General features: G+C 38.1%; 1 protein-coding gene across 7 annotated transcripts in view; it reads right to left on the reverse strand.

Moving 5' to 3' along the window:
• UNC5D (unc-5 netrin receptor D) overlaps window positions 1–19173 on the reverse strand; it is a 595849-nt gene that overhangs the window by 324310 nt on the left and 252366 nt on the right. The gene's annotated exons all lie outside the window — the stretch shown is intronic.

Raw genomic sequence — 19173 nt, forward strand, 5'->3', positions numbered from 1 at the left:
AGCTGTTGTATTTTAATACACATATTTCTATCAATAGTCACTTTGAGACAATATGGGCATTTTCTAACATGCATCTCAAAATTTTCCAAGGGTCTACCAATTACCCAGTTCCTCCTGTAAAAAGGTAGGTATCCATGTCAGCAGCTCCCTGCTTCCCAATAATAAGATCTATTTTGATCAGGGCTCTGTAGGGAAAAAGAACCAACAAGGATATCTGTATGGACATACACAGGGAGAAAGACAGAAAGATTTTTTAAAGGTATTAGCTGTCTTTACTACATGAATTGTCTAAAATATGAAATGACAGACAGCAGAAAAAAGATTCTGGAAAACGGTGTAGTTTGAGTTCAAAGGCAGAAATACTTGCTCAGAAGAGGTTAGTCCTCACCACAGTCTACACCTGACTAGACAGTTCCCACATTATAAAGGACAATTCCATTTATTCAGACTGCCTATTAAATGTTCATCTCATCCATAAATAAATATAGAATAAGATCAATTTTACAGAAATATCCAGAATGTTTGAGCAAATATCTGGGCACCAGGGCCCAGCCATTTGGTTGACACATGACATTTCTTTTGACACCAAGTATTGCCCCCCCACCCCCTTCTTAGGGCATATGTAGCTAGTGAAGTGCTGCAATTTACTACATGGTAAACAGCAATGGTCAACTTTCACAAACTGATGAACCCTAACCTCTCAGATGAAGAAGAACTGAATAAAAATTTCTTAGGTACTGAGCATAGTCAAAATCATCTAAAAAGTTATAGTTTACCATTGTGACTTAGGCTGGAGAACAAGGCATGGAATTCAACGACTGTCTAGTGCAAGACCCACATAACAGTGTCCTATTTTGTGACTACTTGGCTAGATGACTCCAATAAGAGCACTTTATCTCAAGTTGGTTTCCCTAACCACACAAACAGAGAAATTATTACAAAACCAGGTTTTTGCCCTCTGTAAATGTTAATACTCAAATGTAGCCATCTGATAATCTCAGTGAGTCTTCTTTGACTTGGGAATTAGAAATGGGAGATGGATTCATATGGACCATGACAATACTAGCACAGCTTCTTCCTTTGCACCTTTTCTACTTTTAAAGATAGATTACCTAATCACATTTACCTAACTGACTCACAGACATTCCATCACTGGTTCTGATCTCAAGGATAAAATTCATTAGTCATGATGGTTAAAAGAAGACATAATGAATTTGATGTATTCTAAATAAAGTGGTTGGGGTGTAGTTTGTGTTGCTTTTCTGCTATTTGTTCTCCAAATTTACTTCTAAGTTTTTCCATGGAGAAGGGAAAGTGAAAAATCATTTTCTTATTTCTCTGAAGGGGATACTCTTGAGAAGACTCGTGATTACAAATGTCTCCTTGGGTCCACTATGAAGTGTTTCCACACCAGCTTCTGGCTCTCTGTCCTCACTCATGTGCTGGGGTATGTGTAGCCTCACATATGTGTAGCTGGGACAGCTCGCCTCATGCAGACAGCAGAGGCAGGGATGGATTGCTATCGCAGAGGAATTTAGCCATACGTATGCATCACAGGAATTAGAACATGCTCCTCACAGAGCTTGGCAAATGGCTTTTATATCTACTCATGCTAATTAGGAAATTACTGAAAATATTTCCCATATTTAAAACAGCAGCATTCCTCATTGATATGCCACTCTCTCCTTATATGGCGATGCTGCTATGAATCAAAGCTGAATAATAATCTATCACTGTCAAAGGTAAATTACTGCCTAGGAAAAAAAAGGAAGTATGACATTTAAAGCATTGAGAAGTAGTTAGCTGTTCCCTGTGTGGTCACCAAGCTGTGACATCAACATCATGAAGGGCCAGAGGCCTGGAAGCCTCATATAATTATACCTCAGACACAGAAACCAGCAAAGGGGACACCATAGTAAGGAAACATCCTTTGACTACCCACCTTGCGTTTACTGTGGTCTTATGGAATTCACTGTACTTGATTCATGGAATAACTCAGTTTCTCATCATCTCCATTTTACAGGTTACAAAACTAAGCCACAGCAAAATTCAAGTTATGTCTGGGTCTTGCTGCTACTACTATAAAAACTAAAATTGATGAGTAACAGTGTCTTCGTATGTTACTTTCACTGTCTATGCTACTTGGAATACTAAATATACTATATTTATTTTAGTAGGTAATACCATAATTTAGTAGGTTATTTAGTAGCTAGTACCATAAAACGGGTGTGTGTGTGTGTGTGTGTTCATACAATGGAAATTCACTGAGGCTCTGAAATATAAAATTATCTAAAGCTTTATATGCATATATAGCACTTTAGCACTGTCATCCTTTTATGCATCGATTTGCTCCAACAGGCACCAGTAACGTCTCCATTGTGAGATTTGTTACTGTTTTTGGCATATGGAATACACCACGGGTAGCTTGCCAGGCTCTGCCACGTGAGTGGGATACTCTTGGTAGCTTGCCGGGCTCTCCGAGAGGGACGGAGGAACCAGACCCGGGTTGGCCATGTGCAAGACAAACACCCAACCCACTGTGCTATCGCTCCAGTCTATGCATATATAAATCTTTGAAAAATAAAATTATCTAAAGCTTATTATCTAAAGCTTACACCAAATAATGGACCATTTTAGACATCTTACTATCTATACACTGAGTGAGATGCTTCTTGGATAAGTCACTGTGCACAGCATATAGAAAGATAAATCAGAAAATTTCTTTCTAATTCTACCTTAATTCTGCAAATACTAAAATATTTAAGAGAAATAATCATTACTTATCTTGTTATCTCAGTCTAACTATCCTAAAGATATTCTAGATGTAGATAGTGACTCAATCCTGGGGATAAAGGAATAATTATTATTATCATTATTAGAACCATAATAGACTTGAAAGCAATGAGCAAAGTAAATGCTCTCAGTCTTTAATTATTTAAAATACTAATCCATCTCCATGTTTTCTGTGTATTTTGTTTCTTAGAGATTATCTCATAAATATAGATTTCACTAATGTAGAGGGGCTGACCCAATGAAACTACATAAAATAGTATGTTAGTGGTGTTGAATGTTACTACTAATAGATCATGCATCATTAAAAAATAAAACCATTTAAGAGAGTAAGTCTTATGTATTAATAATGCATTTATTAGAATCGCTAAGATATTGAGACCTGGAGTGGCACTAGGTTATAAAGCAGGCTCTGCTCACAAGTTCCAGTTGTCCACCCTCTGGCATCTTTTCCAATGAAGATGCAGACAACAGTAAGATCATCTCCAAAGGAATGTTAGAGATGCACCAAACACTCAGCACAGTGTCAAGGATGTAATACACATGCTACACATTTTAGCTCTTGTGGTTGGGATGTGGAACTCTGTGTAAGTTACGTCAAGGGGCATCGCTCTGAGCCATGGGCTGACCGTGCTGGACTTACACACCACAGGGACCACCCAAGAAGAAAACAGGCTGAGGTCAAACTGGAAGCATCACACATCTAGGTAAGAACTCCTCTGATGATTTTGCCATCAATTCTGAGTCAAGAATGAAACAGAAAAAGTTTTTCAAGATGACAGGCCACTATACCCTTTCTCTCTTGCTCCCTTTAAAGCTAAGGCTATAGGAAATCTCTACCACTGAAGATCGACAAGCACTGATTTCTTCACAGCGCTCAGGCAATAGGCAAGGAGTTAAGGAAAAGAGTGAAGGAAACCCAAACAGTCCTTTATCATCCCATGAAAGACTTCTGTCATGGAGAAAGACCAATTGAAGTACATAAACAAAAATATTACTAAGATGATAAATGGCATGAAGGCAACAAACTACATAGGAAAAGGCAAAAAAGGGTTTAAAAAATTATCAGGGGATATTAACTTCATCTGTGCACACAGCTTCAGAAGGGACATGCATGGAGCAAGGAGAGGGGACAGGGGCATCTGCCCAGTCAGCATCAACCTGACAATGAACTGGAGCTACATCGCCTTCTCGTTCATTTCTCAAAAGTGTTCTAAACATTATGCTTGGGAATGGCTCCCTGTAACAATGGCCTTCTCAACTGAAATTTGAAAGAGAGGGGAGGCTACTATGCAAAATGGAAACAATATTTAAAGCAGAGGAAAGGGGACTGACTGGAGTAAGAGAGAAATATCTGTGTCCACAGTTCTAAAACACTAAAGGGAGCAGGGCCAGAGAGCCAGAACAGGGATTGAGGTGCTCACCTAACTTGTGGTCATTCTGGGACTGATCTACAGTATCACATGTGTACTCTCCCCACCCCCCCACCAGCCCAGCACTGCCCAGAATCCTTGGCACCCGAAGGTGTGAGTAGCAGACAACCCTTAGATCCTCACATAGAACCTATCATAAGGTTGGCCCAGAATTGCCAGGAGAAGCTCCCTGGCCCCTCGGGAAAACCCCTCACACCTCACCCCACCCCTAAGAGGGGTTAACAAGCCTGACCCCAGAAGAGATCTTGTTAGTGTCCGGACACCCTAAAAGATAAGCACACATTTCCCCAAAGTGGTCGTCACACTTAAGGGTATGGGCAGGGCAGAGATGTGACTTTTGAGAAACTCTGTTCTCATAGGTGAATGAGGCACAATAGGGAGAGTCAAGAGATGGATTAGGACACTGCTTTGGTGATAGAGCTGAAAAGGGTGTGTCATGCCCAATGCTCTGATTCTACTGCCCTCAAGGGGCCAGTCTATTCAGAGACATGTGGACGACAGAGAAGTTTTGTTCAGCACCAGGTATGTAGGCTGGAAGATGATAGATGCAAGTGCTCAAACAAAATGTCTTGCTTCCATTGCCACAAGAAGCACTTTTAGGACAAGGAACAGATAAGCACATTCTCGGAGAGAGAGAGACTGAGACCAGTGGACAGCAGGGGGTCAAGCAATTCCCTTGTGAACTAAGCCCTAAGCACCAGGCACTGAATCAGCAAACCTAACACAGATTTCTGAGCAAGATTATCTTGCTGGTAATAGGTTCAGGAGTGAAACAAGAGAAATATCCTACACATTCCAGTGACCCCGTCCAAAAGAGTTGGCTGGTTTTCAATTTTGAATTAGGTTCTAAACAACTGTCACAAGTTTCAGTTACTAGAACTAGGTAGTGGGGAAGGGGAAACCTATGGAAAGGGAAATATATAATTTGATTATTTTTGTATCTTTTATATATAATTATGTAAAGTGAATTATATAAGCAAATATATTCATGTTATATGTAGTTGGTTGGGCCACTCCTGGCTCAGGGCATAATCCTGGCCCACAACTCAACTCCCGTCAATGTTCATGGGAGCATTGCAGTGCAAGGAGTCAAACCTGGACAACTCTGCTTTGCAGGACAAATGACTATTTGGTCCTTTAAGAAAGTGATTGTGGACCATATATGATGAAGCACTCTGATGAGCTGGAATCATGCAGAGTGAGAAACAGAGACACTGATATCAACAGGATCCCAGAGACACTGGTGTCAACAGCCAAAAGGCAAACCCTGGAGAAGTCTGGGAAGCCAACACAAATGGCTGTAAGCTTGGGTTCTCAGGAACGGTGCTGGAAGATTCAGGTGTGTTCTATTACTTTTTCTTTCCTTCCTCTAACAATGCTGTCCCCACCCACCTTCCGGGTCATCTTAACAGGCTTCTGACATTGATGTCTTCCTGATTGGGTATAAATACGCTGAATTCATTACAGAGATAAAGGAACTTAGTTTTCGTTAAGGTTCATTACCTAGATATGATTATGTTGGAACCTGAAGTCAGGTCTCTGGGGGCAGCCTGTAGATTGGCCAGTATACTAGTCTCTGCATTTGGAAACCACACAAGTTCATAGCCTAGAGTTTCTGTTCCTGAAGACTTGTGTCAAAAATACCCAGCCTCTATCAGAAAAGAGTGATCGGATAGCAGGTAGGGTGCTTGCCTTGCAGGCATCCAACCTGGGTTCATCCTGGGAACCCCATATGGTCCTCAGGGTCCACCAGGAATGATGCTTGAGCACATATCCAGAAGTAAGCCTTAAGCATGGCTGCGTATGTTCCATCCTCTCCCCCACTCAAATTTTAAAAAAATATGACTCACTAATTAAAAAATAAATAAATTAAAAAAATATGACCTAAACATGCATTTCTCATATTGTTACTCATTCTAAGCTAATAAGTACACTAACTTATCCACTGCTTCAATGAGTAGAGTTTTTGAGCAATACCTCCTTGGAACCTTGGAGGTTGAGGTAAATGCCCTGACATACACATGCTCGGGTAATTTGATCACTATCACCTGAGGTACTCAAACTTGGAGGAAGAGACTCGTGTTAAAAGGCTGTGACAGGGCTGGAGAGATAGTACCATGGATAAGCACTAGCTTTCCATATGCCTGACCTACATTCACTCAATACCAGCCTTAAGTGCCCCCTTTCCTTGATAGGACTTGATCACAGAGCACAGAGAGAGCAATAACACCAAGCATCTCTGGATTTGGCCCCAAACAAAAGTAAACAAAGTTGGTTGTGGGGCATCTTTGAGATATATATGCGTATATATATATACGCATATATATACATATATACATACATATATGTGTGTATATATGACATTTTGCTCATGAACAAAAGCTATTTCTCATGCATATATGTCCTTCATCCAAGACTACTTCCTGCATAACCAGTTTCCAAAAGTCCTTAGACTTCTTAAGTATTATGAGTGATAAAGGTGTCTTTTGCATTTAATTGGGGAAGAGAAAACACCAGAGCTGGTGTTCCTTTGCTTAGTAAAAAAATGAGTGGGAGAAAAGACTTTCAGTGCCCCAACTACCATCCCTCTGATTTTCTGGAATGGGAGCAGAAAAAATGATGGAGTTCAGCTGCCAATGGCTAATCATTTCCTTAGTCAGATCTACGTGATGGAGACTTCATAAAACTCGAAGGCTGGGGAGATCCTACAAGGGTTAAGATTCTCACCTGGCATGCAGCCTACACAGATTAGATGTCCAACATCTCATAAGGTCCCCTGGATACTCCTGTAGCTGATCCCTCAGCACAGAACCGGGGGTTAGTCCTGAGCAATAATAGATGGGGCTCCAACACCACTCCCCCAGCCCCAACTACCAAGAAAATAAAAACCAACCAACCAAAGAAAGAAAACAGGGAAGGAGTCCAGAGTGCTTCTTGGATGGCGAGCTGAATTACAGAACAGTAGTGCTGGCGAGGCCACAAAAGCTCACCCTATCCACCTCTTCCCTCTCATATTGATTCACAGCCTCTCTGAGGAAGAGTTCATGTGGTCAACCCTGTTTTGTGGCTGACATCTGAGAAGAGTGCCATCTTCAAAGACTGAACCTTGGGGAATGCGGCTCTTTCTACTTTTTCTTGGCTTCAAAATAAATATAACTGAAGTAAAATGGTTTACAACAGTTTTTGTTTTATTGTTTTGTGTTTGCAATGCGATTACTCTCCCCCATGCCCACAAAAGTGACTCTGTCTTTCGGTAGAAATAGGTTGACAGTGTCAGACTGAGCTGATTTCTTGGACACTCGGCTGGTGTTTTCCAACTGCAAAGGATTGGCACCAACACCATGATCAATAATGGAGATGCAGGGAACCAACAAAACACGCAGAGGTGAAATGAAAGGCTCAAGTTCTACAACCAGCTCCCACTTTTCAAGCCAAATCCTCTTGCAAGAGTAACTAAGGGGTGACCCAACGGACCCCTGCTTCAGGAAACACAGAATATCTGGTAACAACAGAAACTATGCTGACCCCTTACAAGCACACAGCTCCCACTGGCAACTGGGGTTTACGAGGATTGAACATGGTGAGTGACGATTGTTATGCCACATAAATCCAGCAGATGCACAGATGCATCTATTTTCACCACCATCAGTAACAGCACTAATGGCTAGCTGTTACTCTGAAATTGAAATCTTATTAAGCTTACAGTGATTATAGGACATTTGCAGTCAACACAAGAATCTGAGATTCGGAGACCTGTGCACGAAGACGGAAAACCCCTGATGTGCTCTTTACCCTGATCCATGTGAGAAAAGCAGCAGTAGTTTAAAAAAAAAAACAAAACAGAAGGGACACTTTAATGATGTTTGGAATTTGCAAATTTACTTTCATTTTTAGATTTAATGCATGCACCTATGGACTCATAAGTTTGGTACATATGTCTATTTCATTCATTGTTTATCTAGTACATACTATTGGATCTGCAGAAAGTACTTAAATATACTGATAAAATAATGAATTCAGTGTCAAGCCTCATTTAAACAAGTGTTTTCAATTTTAAGACTCTTTATTTTATGAGGATTAGAGTATTCATAACTTGCTGACCATGATGGCAAAAGAAATAGAAAGTCTGCTATATTAGCAACATCAAAGGTAGCAAGTGCTTCTACGAATCAGGTGGGGATACAGAGTGTTGTTCATGGATTTGAAAATAATGCTTTAGAGAAATTAATTTTATTCTGTAACTTCAAAAGGTAATTAAGAAAAACAAGTGGAAAGCAAAACAGAATATTTAGCTCAAATTTAAGAAGAACATATGCATAATTTGAATTATTTAACAATTAAACCTTGATTTGGAAAGAAACACAGTCTAACATGTATTTATATCCTAACCACAGCTCAATGACCACAACCATGTTGCAGTAATGGAGAAGATGATCTGAGCTAGACTTATCTCCTTTCCTCTGAGGAAGCCAGAACCCAGTGATATTTAATCTAGACATTAAAGTATGCATCTGTGTCTGCAGATGGAGTGCCATCTATAAAGTATGGTTTAACTAAAGCTTAATATGGCATATGATAGAATATATGGGGAAATGGGAAAAATACAAAAGCATGTGATTAGGTCTGAAGTCATAAATAGCTTATTTAAAATGATAAAAGCTAGGATAAATGGGGGAGAAAAATATCTGACGGATATGGAAGGAACCCAATTCACATCTTTTTATGATTAACTATATGTGAATGTGAAGGTGCTAAAATAGGAACATGGTAATTATCAAGTTCCAAGCACAAATGAGTAAAGCAATGTTGGTAAGTAATAACCACAGATCTTATTGTTTTATTCAAAGAAATGAGTAGTTTTGGATAAAAACTCAAGTTTGATGTTGAAATAAAAATTAAATACGGTATGTTTTACATATAAGGAGATGCCCATCATACTGCTAGGACTTAGTCCTAAAGTCAAGAAGTTTAAGATGACAATGTATTATAACTTTGATAAAAGAAAGAGATAAAGGGAGAAAGGAGAACAATAGGGTGGCAGGAGGAGGTAAGGAGAAGGCACAACAAAAGGTATGGAAGAGTCCACTGACTGAACCCCTTCACTCCCCAGGTCGGTCAGAAGCCCCCGAAGCATGCCAATCAGCCTGGCTTGGTCTCAGAAAATTGCCAACTTCCCCAACGCCCGCCAGACCTAGAAAACCCCATCCTACATGCCACAAATTCAGAGTGAAGAATCCACACATACATTTCAACCCCAAGTCAGTCAGAGTTCCTAAACCTCAATGCTGCTAAAATGCACTGACATATTTCTTCACTTCATTATATCTCATAGAGAATATATTCTGGCAATCTAATTCTAGTTCTTATCCATACAATGACACACAAAATTCATCTCCAAGGTGCAAAAGTCACAATGGGAAAACAACATAGAACCCGCCATGTTGACAAGGATGCCCACTCTCATCACTTCTATTAAATATAGTACTGGAGGAACTTGCCATAGCAGTTACGCAAGAAAAATACATTAAGTACATCCAAATAAGAAAGGAAGAAATCAAGCTCTCACTATTTGCAGAGGACATGGTGCTATATTTAGAGAACCCTAAAGCCTCTACAAAGAAGCTCCTAGAAACAGTAGGCTTGTATAGTAAAGTCACAGGCTATAAAATTGATACCCAAAAGTCCATGACTTTCCTATACACAGATAATGAGAGAACAAAGTTATATAAAAATGCAATCCAATTCACAGCCATGCTTCAGAAAATCAAGTACAACAGAATCAGCTTACCTAAGGAGGTAAAGGACCTGTACAAAGAAAATTACAAAATGCTACTTCAAGAAATAAGAGAGGACATGAGAAAATGGAAACACATCCCTTACTCAAGGATTGGGAGAATTAACATTGTCAAAATGGCAATACTCCCCAAAGCACTGTACAGATTGACTATATAATGATACCCATGACATTCTTCGAAGAAATTGATCAAACATTCCTGAAATTAATATGGAAAAACAAACCCAATTGCTAAAACAATTCTTGGGAGAAAGAATAATGGGAAGCATCACCTTCCCCAACCTCAAATTGTACTACAAAGCAGTAATATTTAAAACAGCATGGTTCTGGAACAAAGACAAATCCACAGACCAGTAGAATAGGGTTGAACATACTTACACACACCCTCAAATATATGACCATCTGATCTTTGATAAGGGAGCAAGAAATATGAAGTGGAACAAGGAAAGCCTCTTTAGCAAATTGTGCTGGCAAAACTGAACAGCTACATGCAAAAAAAAATGGGCTCAGACCTCTACCTAACACCATGCACAAAAGTCAGCACAAAATAGATTAAACACCTCACCATCATACCAGAATTCATAAGTTCAATCAATGAAAAGGTCAGCAAACCCCCCCATGACATAGAAGCTAAAGGTATCCTCAAAGACAAAATACCGCTGACCAAGCAAGTGCAAACAGATATAAACAAATGGGACTATCTTAAACTAAGAAGCTTCTGTACCTCAAAAGAAACAGTGACCAGAATACAAAGACAGTGTACAGAATGGGAAAGTATATTCACCCAATACCCTTCTGATAAAGGGTTGATATCAAGGATGTACAAGGCATTGGTTGAACTCTGCAAGAAGAAAACATCCAATCCCATCAGAAAATGGAGCAATAAAATGAATGGAAAGTTTCTTTTTTTTTGGGGGGGTCACACCTGGTCATGCACAGGGGTTACTCCTGGCTTATGCACTCAGGAATCACTCCTGGCGGTGCTCAGGGGACCATATGGGATGCTGGGAATCGAACCTGGGTCGGCTGCTTGCAAGGCAAACGCCCTACCCGCTGTGCTATCACTCCAGCCCCAATGAATGGAAAGTTTCTTAAGGAATAAATCTCAATGGCCCAAAGCACATGAAAAAATGCTCTTCATCACTAATCATCAGGTAGATGCAGATTAAAACAACATTGAGATATCATCTCACACCACAGAGACTGGCCCAAAAGCAACCAGTGTTGGCATGGATGTGGGGAGAAGAGAACTCTCTTTCACTGCTGGTGGGAATGCCGATTTGTTCAACCATTTTAAAAAACAATACGGACATTTCTCAAGAAACTAGAAATTGAGTTCCCATTTGACCCAGCAATACCACTTCTGGGAATATAGCCCAGAGATGGAAAAAATTACAGTATAAATGACATATGCACTTGTATGTTCATTGCACCACTATTTACAATAGCCAGAATCTGGAAAAAACCCAAGACTCAAGAACAGATGACTGGTTAAAAAAACTTTGGGACATATACACAATGGAGTGCTATGCAGCTGTTAGAAAAGACGAATTCATGAAATTTGCATTATAAGTGAATGGACATGGAGAGTATCATGCTAAGTGAAATGACTCAGAAAGAGAGAGACAGACAAAGAATGACTGCACTCATTTGTGGAATATAAAGTAACATGATAGGAGACTAACACCTAAGGATAGTAGAGATAAGGGTCAGGAGGATAGCTCCATGGCTTGGAAGCTGGTCTCACGTGCTGGGGGAAAAGGCAGATGGGATAGAGAAGAGACCAATAGCAAATTATGGTTGGAGGGCTCGCTCAGGATGGGAGATGCATGCTCACAGTAGACTATGGACCAAACATGATGGCTGCTCTGTAATTGTACTGCAAACCGTAATACCCAAAAAGATAGAGAGAAAGAGGAAATGTGCCTGCCACAGAGACAGGGGGTGAGAAGGGGAGGTGTTGTGGGAGAGATACTAGGAACATTGATGACAGAGAATGGGCACTGGTGGAGGGATGGGTACTTGAACATTGTATGACTGAAATATAATAAAAAAACTTTGTAAGTCTGTAAATGTATCTCATGGTGATTCATAAAAATAAAGTTAAAATTAAAAAAGAAGCCACCATGCTTAGTCAATAAAGATGGAAGTCTTGAAAAATCAACCAGTTATATGACCTATCTGATAAGACACTTAGAGAAAATGTTTCAGAGCTCAAAGAAGTAATAAAAAGGACTGCCAAAGTAAAATAAAATACAAGAGAATATGAGGACAATAATGAGAAAACTATAAGCAGAAATGACAGAACTATAGAATTTGATAGGTGATATAAAAAACTCAATGGATGTGCTCAGCAGCAGAGTAACACTTGCTAAGAAAAAAAAAATCAGAGAACTCCAAGATGAAATGCAGAATCCCTTCCAGACAATAGCAGAAAATAGGGGAAAAAACTTAAAATAAAAAGTAGATAAGAGAACTCTGGGATAAACTCAAAAGGAACAACCTAAGAATCATTGGTGTCCCAGAGGTATAGGAAAGCAACCCCAAGGAAGAAGCTACAAAGGCATCATTGAGAAAAGCTCAGTGATGGTCAGTGAAGGCACCCTGATCAAATAGGCCCATAAGGTACCAGCTAAAAGAGATCCATATAAAAATACTCCAAAACACATCCTAGTCAGAATGATGAAAACCATAGATAGTGATGTAATACTTAAAGCAGCAAGATCGTAGAAAAATATATATATACAAAGGAGTATTGATTAAGTTTATAGTAGATTTAACAGCTGAAACTCTGAGACTGATATCATGGAATATTGTTTAAAATAAAATTAATAGTTCACCAAGAATACTTTACACAACCAACTTCTCATTCAAATCCGAAGTAACATCACACATCATGGATAAAAAACAGTTTAAGAACTTCATAGACTTCAAACCATCTCTATAAGAAGAATTAAAAGGGTTAAGAACAAAAACAAGATAAATCTGACAAACACACAAAACTTATACAGAAAGATGACACAGAATTCCATGACAATAAATCTCACTTAATGTCAATGGCTTAACTGCACCAATTAAGAGACACAGAGTGGCAGAATGGATTAGAAAATTGAACCCAACCTTCTGCTTACAAGAAACATAAGTAGAAAGGTCAAACTCAAACTTAAGAGTAAAAAGTTGTAAAAGAATATTTCAAGCAAAAAAAAAAAAGAAAGGCTGGTGTGACTGTACTAGTATCAGAGAACATCAACTTCAGGACTAAAATAGTTTTAAGAGGCAGAGAAGGACACTTCTGAATGATGAAGGGATATGTACCGGAAAGAACTCATACTACTAAACATGTATATATATATATATATATGCATATATATATGATATAAAAAACTCAATGGATGTCCTCAGCAGCAGAGTAACACTTGCTAAGAAAAAAAAATCAGAGAACTCCAAGATGAAATGCAGAATCCCTTCCAGACAATAGCAGAAAATTATATAAATTAAAATATATACATATATATATATATATACATGCTTAGTAGTATGATATATCATCTAACAAGGTACAAGCAAAGTACATGAAACAACTGCTAATAGACTTGAAGGAAGACATTGATAACAATATAATAACAGTTGGAGATTCAACACCATTCTATCACCACTTGATAAATCAATTAGATTAAAACTCAAAAACTCTGCCAGGAAATATTGGCTTTGAAGGAAGAAATAGAAGAGAGAAGCTTAATACACACACACACACACACACACACACACACACACACACACACGTGTTTAATCCCACCAAAACAGAATAAACATTATTTTCTAGTGCACAGGAATATTCTCCGTGACAGACCACAACATAGTAGGCCACAAAACAAACCTCCATAAAGTCAAGTAACCACATCAATTATCTGCTCAGATCATAATGGTCTTAAAGTAGAAGATAATCACAAACAGAAGTGGAGAAATAACTCAAACACCTGAAAATTAAGCAGGTCAATACTAAACAATCAGTGGGTCGGAGAGAAAACCAAAACACTCCTGGAAACATGAGAATGAAGACACAAGCAATCAAAACTTACAGAACACAGCAAAAGTGGAGTTAAGAGGAAAATCCATAACTATGCAAGCACTCATCAGGAAAAGAGGGCCCACATGAATAACCTAACAACACAGCTTCAGAAGTGGAAAATGGCCAAGAAAATGACCCCAATGAAGTGAGAAGGAAAGAAATTATAAAACTTAGAGCATAAAATAATAAATTGGATTAAAAAAATCCAGAGGATGAACAAAATCCAGATCTGTTTCTTTGAAAAAGAAAGGAAGATTGATAAACCACTAGCAAGTCTTACAAAGAAAAGAGAGAAGCTTAACTAACTGAATGAGAAATGAAAGGGTGAATGTCACAACAGATACCACAGAAATTCAAAGGATCATCAGAGATTACTTTGAATATCTTCATGCCACAAAATAAGAAAATATAGAAAAGATAAACTATTGAACGCCTATGGAACTTTCCTCAAAATAGTCATTTACCACAAGCACACAGCAAACATTATAGTCAATGGGGAAAAACTAAAATCCTTCCCCTTAAGAACAGGCAAAGGACAAAGTTGCCCACTCTCACCACTTCTAATCAATATAGTATTGAAAGTGCTTGCCATAACAATTAGGCAAGAAAGGATATGCAGGGTATCCAGATAGGAAAGGAAGAAGTCAAGTTTTCACTATTTGTGGATAACATGATACAATATTAAGAAAATCCTAAAGATTGTACAAAAAAATCCCTGAGAAACATTGGGTTTGTATAGTAAAGTGGCAGGCTAAAAATTAACGTACAAAAATCCATGACTGTCCTATACACAGATAATGAAAGAAGAGAGAAATTTAATTTTTAAAATAGCTCATTCATGATTGTGTCTCAGAAAATCAAGTACCTAGAAACTGGTTTAACTAAAGAGGTGAATGAACTATACATGAAAACTACATAACACTGCTTCGGAAAATAAAAGATGACACTAAAGAATAGGAAAACTACCCTCTGGTCATGGATTGGGGGGATTATATGTCAAAATACAATACTTCCCAAAGCTTTAACAGATTCAATGCAGTCCCTATAAGAATGTCCAAGGCATTAAAAAAAAATAGATCAAACACTTCTGAAATGTGTATGGAACAATAATCCCAACTCCCTTCCCAACAACTAAAGCAATCCTTGGGAAAAGGAAGGTGGGAGGCATCACACCCTCTGACTTCAAACTGTACGACAAAGCAGTAGTAATAAAAAGAGCATGGTACTGGAATAAAGATAGACCTTAAGATTAATGGAATAAAATAGAAGAACCAGATACAGTTACTCAGGTAAATAGTAAGTTAGTCTTCTATAAACGAAAAAAAAAATTATGAATTGGAGCAATGAAAGCCTATTCAACATAGGTGGCCACATGCCAAAAAAAAAAAAAAAAGAACTCAGACCTCTAACATCATACACAAAAATCAAATAATAATGGATTAAAGACCTAGATATCTGACCTGAATCCATAAACTACCTAGAGGAAAATAAAGGCAGAACTCTTCATGACACTGAAACTACAAGATTAATCTTTAAGGATGAAATGCCAATGACCAAGCAAGCAGAAGCAAAGATAAACAAATGGGATTACATTAAACTAAGAAGTTTCTGCACTCTAAGGAAGTGCTGACCAGAATACAAAGGCAGCCCACAAAATGAAATGATTTGCCTACCACTAATCAGACAAAGGCTTAACATGCAAGATATATATAGCACTGGTAGAATTTCTACAAGGAAAAAAAAATAAAAAAATGGGGAGAAGAGATGAACAGGAACTTCTTTAAAGAAATACAAATGGCAAGAATGCATGAAAAAATTCGCTACACCACTAATCAGAGAAATACAAACTTTAAAAAAGTGCCATCACTTCACACCACAGAGACTAGCATCCATCAAAAAGAATAAAAACTAGTATTGGCAAGGATGAAGGGAAAAATTTACCATCATTCACTGCCAGTGGGACTGTTAACTGGTCCAGTTTTTTTGGAAGACAATTTGGAAAGTCCACAAAAAAAAAAAAAAAAAACACCCTAGAAATTGAGCTTTCATGCGACCCAGAAACTCACTCCTAAAAATATATCCCAAAGGCCCAAAGCAGAAAGCAGAAAAGACATTTGTGCTTCTATGTTCATTGTAGTACAATATATAATAGACAAAATATGAAAACAACCCAAATACCCAGGAACAGAAGACTAGATAAAGAAACTATGGCATATATACACAATGGAATATGACTCTGCCTTAAGAAAAGATTATAAGTATAATCAATTATACTTATAATCGTTTAAGGCATCATTCAATTTGCTTGCAACATGGAATGATCTAGAAAGATTCATGTTGAGTGAAATCAGAGGGAGAGGGACAGACCCAGAATTATCTTTCTCGTATGTGGGAAATAAAGAAGGCTTGTAGAGGAATACCAAATCCCCAAAGGCAATAGAAAAAAAGGAGCTGGAGAAGAGATCTTCAGAAGGAAGCTTGGCCCTAGAGCAGAGGTGCAGGTGATACATCAGGAAAAGAAACACGTGGGCAGTGAGGAGGGGGAAAAGTGCCTGTCGCAGAGGCAGACTAGATGGGGAGAGAGAAAGCAGGACAGCGGACACTGTTGAAGGGACTGGTGTTAGAATAATGTATGTCTGAGACACAAAATCTATCATAAATATCCTTGAACTTTGTAATTTGTGGTGATTCAATTTTTAAAAAGGGGGAGAGGGGAAAAAGAGTCCTGTTGAAAAAGAGCATGACCTCGAAAGCAGACATGTGCTCAAATTCAGGCTACAAACTTATTTTGTGTTGAATTTATCAATAATAACATCAAACACTTATTGTGTACTTAATATGTGCCATCACAGAATATTTCTTATAAGCACTGAAATTAGTATAAAAAGTAAAATCTTGATTGTCTATTCATAGAGTAACAATGAAAAAAAAAGATAAATTAATACCATGGAATATTGTGTGGTATTAAAAGCAACGATTACAGCTGTCTGTAGATTTGGTGAGATATTTACTATTCAGTTTTCAGAGACAGATGTATTGTGTGGTGTTAAAAGGGTCAATTTCTCTACACTGATATAATCTGCATACAGCATTTAACATATACATGCATATAGTCATATTCACATATATACTCTCTACCATCACACTTCAAAATCAAATCTATAAACATTTTTCATTCATTATATAATATCCCCAAAACCATACATAAATGGGTATTCATCAGGCTAGCAATACTGGTTATCTTAAATACTCAAATGGGATATTTGAACTAGAACAAAAGAACAAAAGAAACAAAAGAAAATGTAAGGTACAGCCAAACAGAGATCCTTTAATATAAGATATAAATTAAAGCAAAAACTGCAAAATTCCACATGAAGCATAAATTCAAATATATGTCATGGACAGTAACCAGAACGTAACAAAATTTTAATAATTCACTGACTTGGTATGATGAGATATAAAGCTAAAGTTGCCATAATATCCGTCTTTAAGCTTTTATCAATATTAAAGTATGTGTGTGTATGTGTGTGTTGCTGAGGTTTACTTTTTTGTCTGCATTTTGTGCTACACTTGCTGGTGCAGGGCTTATAGGATCACTCCTGGTGCTACTCTGAGAACAATATGCACTACCAGAGATCAAACTGGAGTCAGCCATGCGCCAGGCAAGTGCCTTACCCTCTGTATTATCTCCCCAGCCTTTCCAATATTGAGCTTTTCAAAAGACTAATCCTTACCCTAAACCTGAATTTAGAGTTAAACAAGCGTGCAGGGTCAGTGAAGAGGATATTTAGATCTCAATACTGCACAAAAGAAAGAATATGCCAAATACAGGGTCAGTTAAATTCTCCTATATAAGAGGGTCAGTTCCTTGTTTCAATTTTGAGGGCTTTTGTAGTTATTTTTTTTTTCCCAAGGAACTACAGATTAAATATACATCGACTCAACTCTGGTAAGAATGGGGCTGATAAAACCTTCTTTGTATTCTGCTCTTCAAACCTTCAGATGGGCCGTTAACACTTCATTCAGTGTTAAAGGTCAAATCCCTCAACGAGTGAGATATGTTTGTCTAATAAAATATGTGCACAGCTTTACATATAAAGAAGCAAATAAAGTCAGTTTGCTTCGACAAAGATGATTTCATCCAGACATTCCACTAAGGATACTTGAAGGAATCTGTCAACTTCAACATTTCTCATTTTCCAAAGTGCAGATGTTGAAACACAATTCCACCCGACAGCCCTCCATTTAAGACATTCAATCTTTAGCTCAAAGTACACCTATTTCAAATAAAAATCCTTATTCTCCCCCTCTCGCCGCACACCCATATTCAAACACGCTGAACTCCCTTGCATCTCAGTCTCAGTGGAACATTATATATATGATGCCTTTGTTAGTTAAGTGGCCGCAGCAGGCAAGTGGCAGAGCAGGATATCTGTGGTACAAGAACCAAATCCAGGATTTTGCACGTACTTTGCACGTATTTTCCTGTCTGAAGCCCATTTCCGAGTCCAACTTAAGAGTAACATCATCTTTAGGGAGTCAGACCAAGAGATCCATGTTGAGAGATTTTATTTTTCCCATAAACCAGACATAGTGTAACAAGAATCCAATTAGCATTTCTTCAAAATATATCCATATCTGAACCTGTAACATACCATATCCATTGTTACTAACTCAATTCATAATTTCTCACTTGAATAAGAAACTCTAAAATCTTCGGAACTAGCCCCACCATTTTCTTGGGTGTAGACAATCTGGTAGGAGCCACAGTGAGTGTTTGATAAGACCAATGTCACCACTGATCAAGATAGTCAATTGACATTTCTTCCCCTTTATTTTAATCTATCAAAAATACATGAAATTTATTTTTTAAATAATCACAGCATTTTTCCCATTACAAAAGCCAGGTTTGGGGTTTGCTTTAACTTGGAATGTGCCATGTGTTATTTACATTCTAATTTCTATTTGTTTCAAAGATTTTCTCAGTATGGGCTAACCTTGTTACTCCGTACAAAAGTTACCGGCTCAGCTTTTACCCCATGTCACATTTTATCACTTTCTATGATTCACTCAGTTATGGAGTATTT

This window comes from Sorex araneus, chromosome 1, assembly GCF_027595985.1.
Source record: "Sorex araneus isolate mSorAra2 chromosome 1, mSorAra2.pri, whole genome shotgun sequence".
In the NCBI taxonomy this organism is placed as follows: domain Eukaryota; kingdom Metazoa; phylum Chordata; class Mammalia; order Eulipotyphla; family Soricidae; genus Sorex; species Sorex araneus.